The following is a 9403-nucleotide window of genomic DNA, read 5'->3' as shown; positions in this document are numbered from 1 at the left end:
CTTTGATTTTCTAATGTTTTTGGATTTTCTGACAATTTTCTCCCCCTAAAATGCAAAATCATTAAAAGAAAATTTGACAACACGATACTGATAGCTTTGTCTCGCCATCCATTTTCTGCTAACTATGAATCATATTGCACAAAAAGCAGTAAATACCCCCATGATTTACAACACATTGATCTTTTACAGTTTGAAAACCGTTTTTCAATCTTGTGAAAATAATCATGTTTGTTCCGCCGTGAGGGTTTCGACATATTCAATCAACACATAATTTTGAAGTCTTCTATTTTTGACAAAAATTAAAAACAAACATATTTTTGGTTTTTAATTTTTCAAATTTTTAGAGTTTTTGAAATATTGTTTATTTATATACAGAAAATGTTAAACTCCCTCTTCAACCAAACCAGGGTCCAGCAGCCTCTTCATGTGCCAGGCTGCCCCAACTTCCATTCTCACAATCTTCGGTTTTGTTGAGCACCTGCACATTCAAACTACTTCAATCACTTGAACAATTTAGCCCAGGTTTGTTAGACCTTAGGCAATTCAACACAATAATTTTCACTCAATGCTGGAAACTCTTTGTCATCATTCACAATGACTTTATCAATTTTCACTTCAACATTTTCTTCTTTTACAAAAGTCATCTGTTTCTTAACACTCCATTTCTGTCCTTTTGGAGTACCTCTTTTGTAAAAATGTGAATCTTTTTGAACACTTTGTTTTTGAACAACATCTGGTTTCCAAAACTGTTGAGGTTGTCATATCAACTGATGTTTTCCAACTTTGTGTTGTTCTGAATCTGGGTGTGTGAGAATTCCAGATCTGTCTTGAATCGAACCTATTCTGGTTTGATTTCCAATTTTGATTCGAAGCAAACTTGTTTGTGTTATGCCTCCAAGTTTGTTTTGAATCAAATCTGGTTGATCTTTGTTTCACACTCTCAGATTTTTGTTTCTCAACATTCTCAAGCCTCTTTTTGGTCTCAACATCGACACGTTTCAGATTTGGACACTTTCGTGCAAGATGTCCAATTTGATCACATTTAAAACATGTTCTCTTGGACACATCTTTGACTTGTGGTTGTTGCTTTTTCTTTTGATTTGAGAACTCGTCATTAGACTGTCGTCTAAATTTTAGTTCTTTCTCTTCTTCTGTCGTTGTTCCATGAACAAAATTCATCTTTGTTTGAGAACTTGGAACTTCATTTCTTTTCCAACTTTGTTTCTTCTTATAACCCAACCCAGCCTTCATGTTTTTCTTTTTAAAACCAGGTTTGTTATAAAAAGTTTTACGACCTCTACCAGCAAACTTTGAAATTTCAGATTTCTCGATTTCAACCATTTTGAAAACTTTATCAATCTTTTCTGAGATCACATTCTGAATTGGGAAAACAACATCTAAGAATAATTTGCCTGACCCAATCATGGTATAAACCAATCCTTTTGAATCATCATTCAAATTTTTCTCGGATTTTGTTTGTTTAAGATAACCATCATGAAAATTTCCCTCATTTTCATCATGTGATTCAGACTTACCTTTGTTTGACTCATCTTTCAAAGCGCTTTCAACAACCTTACTTACCACATCTGAATCATTAGCTTCATCAGATTTGGAGTAAGTCACATCGATACTTTTAGGTAATTGGTCAACTATGTTCAAACCCTTTGCCACCTTTTCCTCATCATAAAAAGTATAATTGTTTCTCAATGGTGGTGGAACCTGATGAAACTCTGAACCAATACCTTTACTATTCATGTTAGTATCTTTATCGTCTGGTGTGATGTTGAAAATGCGTTCGAGAATGTACGAAGAGTTATGATAACTTTGAAGTTTGGTAACAATCTTTTCTTTTTCTGCCAGAACTTGTTTGAGATTAGCAACTTCATCAACACACTTGTTTAATTCAAGTTGCTTTTCTTTAAAATTTCTCTCATACAGTTCTTTGGTTATTAAAGTTTCAGACAATCTTTGGTCAAAACATTTGATTTGGCTCTTCAAAGTATCATAAGCTTCTTGTACTCTCTGACTTGACCACTTCAAATTATCATACTCTTTTTGAAAATCTTGAAACTTATTATCTTTCTCCACACAACCAACACATTTAGCTGTACACTTTTCTTTCAAAATCTTATTTTCTTCTTTAAGATCATGACCTTTCTGTGTTAGCTTTTCAACCTTTAGTTTCAAAATTTCTTCTTTTTCAATCATTTCCTTACATTTTAGTTTGAAAACATTTTCAAGTTTGTTTGTTTCAATATCTTTTGTTTTAATTATATCATCTTTTCAGTACAAGCTTTGCATGTTTCCATGCATTTCTTGCATTGGTCAGTCGGTTTTAAGATTTCAGAATCAGAATTTACCTCAGTGATTGACACTTTGGTGTTTTCAGCTGCCTCTGTCTGCTTCAGCTCTTCCTTCTTCTCATCACCAGCACCTTCATCACTAGCAGACTTCAAATTCTCAATCTTTACCTCAGTCAAGCTTTCAGTTTTCTTTGCTTTCTCAACTTCTTCTATCTTCTCTTCTTCTTCCAACTTCTCTTCTTCTATCTCATTCTTTGCTGTAATCTTCACTTCTTCAACCAGCTTTTTCAACTCTTCTTCTTTCCTCTTCTTCATTTCTACCACCTTTGGTAGACTTGCTTCACAGATTTCTTTTATTTTGTTCAACAAATCCGGCGAATATTCTTTATCAGATAGCCTTCTTGTGTTGAAAGTAGCCTGACTTGGAAACAAATTTGTTACTGCATCAAAATCCACCTTTGATGGGTCAACAACTGGATTACCTTGTGGATCCATGTAACATTCCAATTCATCATTCCATCTTTTGGCTCTCTAGGCTTCTTTGAATGGTTCTCTAAATTTTTCAATTTCCTATCTCGCGTAATCTCTTCTCCACCATAGATCATGATCAACATTAGCTACAAATGCATATCCAACCGCATCTTCTTCAGGAAGAACTTGACTCCAGTCGTAACCTTCATCGTCGTGAATTACAACAAGAGCTCTAGATTTCTCTTTGTTATCCTCAAGCTGCTTCATTCTCGGCGGCTCTGATTTATTCTGATGATAAATCACTTTCTTGTAGTAGTCTTCTCTGAATGGGTTTTCAGACTCATCAGCATAAGCATTCCGGCATTCACGCTTAAAGTGACCTTTCTGTTTACACTTGAAGCATGTCACTTTAGACTTGTCAAAGCCCAACTTGGTAGATGGTCCACCAATTGACTTCCTTCCAGTTATCTCCATGAAACGCTGTGCTCGACGAACTGCACTGGCCATACACCACCTTATGTCGATCAATTCCATCTCCTCAGGATCTATCTGATCATAATCTTCCTTTGTCAGATTGGTGTTGCCTATCTTGCCTGCCACAAGACTCTCATACGATTCAAGCACTGATGCTAAGAATACCGTCTGTTGTTTTGCTGACTCTTAGCTGAAATTCTGACCATTCTTCAGATCCACTGCGATATTACACTGAAATAAATTCTTTGAATCAGATTGGCTTGAAATTGTTGAAGAAGATCCACTGTGAAAACGACTGTGAGAAGTTTCATGATTCACAGTATTTGAGCTCTCTGTAGAAAAAGCTGTTCTTGGTGACCCAGCCTTTGGAAGTTCTCCTCTGTAATATAGTTCCACATTCTGCTGATAGGCTGAATTGTTGATTTTTGATTTCTTGATCTCCAACTCATGGCTTTCTAGTCTTTCGATTAGCAAATCCACTGTCAACTCTTCAGGCTTGATTGTATTCTCCAACATCAAGGCAAAGTATTGCCAATCTTGCTCATTCGGCAATGAATCGAACAATTTTTCGACCAACTCCTCTTGAGTGTATGTGATTTTGTGTCTTGCTAGTTCCATCTTCAGATGCCCAAATCTCTCAATCATTTTACAAACAGATTCATTCTTCATATAGCCAAATAAATCAAACTCTTTACGTAACAATTTCTTTTTGTTTTTCACAATCTCAGAGGTACCTACACATTTTCTCTCTAAAGCTTCCCACAAACTTTTTGATGTTTTCTCTTGTTCAAGTAGCGAAATAATATCTTCTCTCACTGACTGTTTTATCAATGTAATCATTTTGTATTCAGCTACAACATTTTTACATCTATTTCTGTGAACTCTTTTTCATCTATTAACTCTCCTCCTTCTTTCACTGGTTCTGTATATCCATATTTTAGTTTTAACCAACTTTCAGGAGCAAAAGCTTTTACCCAACCCTCAAATCGATTTTTCCACCAGTTATAATCTTCATTCTTCATTAATTTCGGTGGTTTCTGTTGGCTTCCATACATATTCTCGTATTACAAATTCTCTGAAATCTCTTTCGAATATTCTCTTGTTTCAGATCTTCTTTCGGATGATTCTGACGTAAACGCGTTGTAGAATGTGTTGTAAAATTCTTCACCGCTGCTCGACATCTTCAAACAATTTCACAAGTTGTATATCTTCAGTCACCTGGACAAAAACAAACAAACACAATCAGTTTAAATAGTATCAAATATCCTGAAATAAACTGACACTCAGTTTACGTGAAATGTTCTTGACGCGAAAAAGTCCTCTTTCAAGCGGAATATGAATCTCAAGCGAAATCAAACTTTTGAAGCGAAATCTCTTGTGGCGTTCAAACGAAATCAGACTTTTTAGACAGACATCCACTTTCAAGCGAAATCAAGGATTATATTTTCAAGCGGAATACAAACTTCAAGCGGAATCTCTCAGTTCAAGCGAAATAACCAAATGCTTTCAAGCGGAATACCAACTGATCAGTTTCAAGCGGAATTGCAACTAATCAGTTTCAAGCGGAATAACACTTTTTACTGTTTGAAGCGGAATCAGTACAGTTTTGGAGCGGAATCACAGATATCGCTTGGAAATCTCAAGCGGAATAGCAAGCTGGAGCGAAATCAGAAGTTACTCGTTTAAGCGGAATCACTTCTAAGTCCATTTTTACCAATTTTTAGACCGAATTTTATCCTGAAATTCTCAAGAGTTTGTTAAAATGTAGTTTTGTACAATCTGTGAAAAACTCAGGTCATTTTGATCGTAGAAACTTGTTCAGATCGAAAAAGAAGGTGTAGAAGTCAGAAAACTTATGATATCAAGCTAAACTCTTCTTCCTGAGCTCTCATACCACTTGTAGGATCGTTGTTTGACCCGAGCGAGTCGTTCAGAAGAGCTTTCTATCCGATTCAAATGCGGAATCAGTGAAACGGACTTGGAAACATCTTGATACTCTTTAATTTGTCACTATTAATGAATATAACACTGATTACAACCTGGACAAATTTTGGCAGCACCTCGTTACAAATTCTGGAACCGTGCCAAATGAAAACACAAGTGTCCTATATATACTAGTGGGATTTCGCTTGAAATGGACCAAAGCAATTTCAAGCGGAATCAAATACTTCTGATTTCGCTTGAAATGGTCTTGGTTCATTTCAAGCGGAATCACAACCTTATCCACTAAAAACTATTTCTCGCACCTCGGGCATTGATTATCCTATCCTATCCTATTACATGATACAAGACGAAGTCAACAGACATAGTGCACTAACATTAGTTATGGTCCCCGAACATCATAACACACTATATAACATCCTAATAACTAAACACCCTAACTAAATACTTAGAATTCAACCATATGATCTAACTAAGAGTTAGGCCCTAATCTATACCCCCCCACCTATTCACGGCTAGACAAGCATGGCCCACATGTGATTTTATTTGTTTATTATATTAGATCATGTTTCTTCTTTACTAAACATATTAACCCATGGATTATAAAGAGTTGGAGTATTATAACTTAAACCATTAGAACATTCATCTTATTATTCTCATCACAACAAACCAACACAAGTCTTTTTCTTCTTCCTCTCCCAGTTACGGCTGTAACCCACACACACCACATCCACCATTTTCATTTCATCTTCATCCAATCTCTAAGCATACAAAGGTGTAAGAAGCCATACAAAGAAGCTAGGAACTCTTGGAAGTTGAAGGACCTCTCATACAAGCTTTTAACCACCTCTTCTTCATCTTGTGATCATCCCTAGCCTTGAGCTAGTAGTAAGATCATCTACACTCCATTTTACATCTTGTTTAGTTGGTTAAAGAATGATACAAGTTGATAATCTTGAAGAACACTAATGAACAAGAACATGAAACTTGAACATAAGCTTAATAATCATAAGAAATCATGTTGTCAAGTGTTATTTTGCTTCTTGATGATTGATTATTTGTGCTTATGATCTTAAACATCATACGATCTTGCTAGATGGTGATTAAAGACATAATCTAGCAAGATGAGAGGATGATTATGTTGTAGATCAAAGTAATCATCTTTATGTTAAGGCATGAACTTGAAGTATAACATGTTTTCTTGAAAAATAATAATCAAAGTGTAATGTAGATCATATAAGTGGATGATTTCAAAGAATAATTTTCAAGAAACCAAGTTAAAAATACAAGATTTATATACGCTTGGTACTTAAAGAAACTAATCACATTTTTAGTGGTTAATCAAGTATCGGATCATGTATTTAACAAGAAAAACTCAAGAAGAAATATTTTTAGAAAAATGATTTACAAATTGTGAAGATCTAAATTCTTCAATAATGATGTTTTTAAACAATTAACCACACTTTAAAGGGTAACTAAGCTTACTAAACACACTAGTAAGTTACTATAAATTTTTATAAATTTGTAGGTTCATGAAGTAATGATTAAAACTTGATTTTGGCAAATTGGTAAGTATTGGTTGATTTGTTGTTTATTCTGATGATTTATAAAAGAAAATGATATGCTTTGAAAGCATGGAAACCTCCATTTTTAAGGGGAACTATGGCAAATTTTTCCTAGAAATTTGTTAGGATCCGAGGCTGACATGATTGTGCTTGTTTGTATGAATTGAACATTTAGTGTATATGAAATAAAGTACAGTGCAGTGGAAATGAATACAAACTTTGTTAAACACAATCAAAGGAGAATAAAGTTTGATAAACATTTCCTTTTTCATAGAGTCGAAAGATTACATCAAAAGCAAAAGATTACAATGCAAGCTTACAGACTAAACTCCCCTCAGCCTGATACTTCAGAGTTGGTTGCACAAGATGAAAGGATTGAATTGGGGAGAAGAACTCACTCAAAATGAATCAAATGTAACAGTACAGAGTACTGTTATATATATAGGCAAACCAAACTACTGATGCACTTCAGCTGACGTCACCATGATAGTGACTTCTAACAGCCTAACAACCTGTAGACACTGATCTATACAAAACTACTGACGTCTAACAACTGATAGATAATACAATACAAAACAAGTCTAACACTGTTCACGTTCCACTGTTGTAGCCTAAACACTGATTACTTGACCATCAGTGCTTTCTTCAAAAGGTGATCAGTCTTTGAATGAGCAGTGCTTGGATCTTCAGCAGTATTTAAGAGACAGCAGTAGATAGAGCTCATTGTTTGTCTTCAGCAGTCTTTAAAGCATTATCAGTGTTTGGTTCACCAGTTGTTCTTCTGAGCAGTGTTTAGAGTGTATCAGCAGATAGGTAACCACTGTCAAGGGGAGAGCTTAGTGTAAACATCTGCTTATTGTGAATCCACTGTTGTGACCAGGTTTTGGCTTTACATTATCTGTTCCTCTGGTAGGGTTCAATCCCAACAATCTCCCCCTGGAACAGATAATGCCAAAACCTGTCATTATTCTGGATCTTTATTCCTCATCAAGAGTTCCTTAGCTTGTTTCTTAAATTCAGCTTCAAATTCCTTGGAACTCTGGTCATCCTCATCCCTACACAATGTAAGTTCAAGGAGATCCTGCAAATCTTCAACACCAAGGCCAAGTGCTTCTTTCCTTGATATGTACTTCATTTCGCCACTGGATCTGACCAAAGTCAATACGTGGGTCTTTTGATCAGACATCCACTTTAGTATTTTAAATCCTAGTAGGTTTCTTGGGAGAGATTTATTCTTTGATGAGTTGGGGGATGATGGCCTTGTAAACGCTTGCAAACTCTCAGACATTCTTTTGAAGGCTTCTTCAATGACTTTGTTTGCTGCAGCTATGTCTTCTGCAGTTTCTTGTTCAATAAACTCTTGCCTTTCCATTTCTGACATGTCTGTTGCAGTGTCTGGTGATGCAGGTTTGTTTAACACCTTCTCAAAAAGGTTCTGAAGCTTTGTTGAGTTATCTTCTTTCAGACCCATTTTCATGATGCCATCTTTGAAGTACTCTGCTTCTTTTTCTTTGACCTCTACCTCAGTCAGCTGTTTACCTTCTTTTTGATCTGACACAAAAGTAGGGTTGTATGCTGATTTGAACATGGTTCTGAGGTTTTCAATCTGCTGTTCAAGTTTCATCATATGTTCTTGTTTCTTTGAGGCACTTGAAGCAGTTATCTTTCTTTTCTTCAGTCTTTTATAAGCTTCATCAGTCTGCTTCCTGGACCATTTTGATATGGCTTCAGCAGTGTCTATCTTTGCATCCACCAGCTCCTTTTTCTTTCCTTTGTACTCAGCAGTGAGGTCAGCAATGAGCTTTTTGTATTTGCTCCAGTTTGGAGTATTTCTCTTCTTTGTGGAGTCATTTTTGATTCTTTCAATCCTCTCAGCTTCATGCTTTAATGCAACTAATGGCCATTCTTCAAATTGTTGTTCTTCAGCAGCATATAATTTCTCTTTCATGATGTAGGCTAGATACTGTTTCCTTAACTTTTTCTTTTGATCAGCCTTTTCTTTGATTAGCTCTTGTGCAAATTCTTCTATCTGCTTTACTTTTGTGAAGTAGAACTCCAGTCTTTTAGCAATGCCTTCATCCTTAGACCTTCATTTTCACTCTCAACCTTAGCTTTAACTTTAGCTTGCCTTGCCTTGATCTTGAGGTAATCATCCATATCCTCTGGTGGCACGTAGCCTATGAGTGAGGAGAATATTCTTTTTGAAGGATCTTCTTCTGTATAGAATTGCCTCATCTCATTTTTGAGAGCTTCAATTTCCAGTGGATACTTTGCAGCATTAGGATCATGTATTTCCTCATTGGCAGGGATTGGCTTTCTTTTTCTACTGAGAAGCTTTGGTTGTGATATAGGAAAGGTGATAGCAGTGGTGGATGATTGACTAACAGCTGCTGAAACAACTAGTGTCTCAACTGTTGTTGTCATTACAACTACTGATGTATCAGTAGATGTCTTCTGCTTTTGAGCAGGGGTTATGATGGCAGTTGTTTGAGCAGTGATCAGTGGTTGACTAACAGTAGTTGAAACAACTGGTGTTTCAACCACTGTTGCCATTACAACAGATGTTGTAACATCTGCTGTCTTCTGCTTTTTGGCAGGGGGTGAAAGTGGTTTGGTTGTTTGTGATGGTAATGGTGGTGGAACAGTGGT

The sequence above is a fragment of the Helianthus annuus genome, chromosome 11 (genome assembly GCF_002127325.2).
Source record: "Helianthus annuus cultivar XRQ/B chromosome 11, HanXRQr2.0-SUNRISE, whole genome shotgun sequence".
Lineage (NCBI taxonomy): Eukaryota > Viridiplantae > Streptophyta > Magnoliopsida > Asterales > Asteraceae > Helianthus > Helianthus annuus.
The sequence above is the reverse complement of the archived record's forward strand: the minus strand, read 5'-3'. Positions refer to the sequence as shown.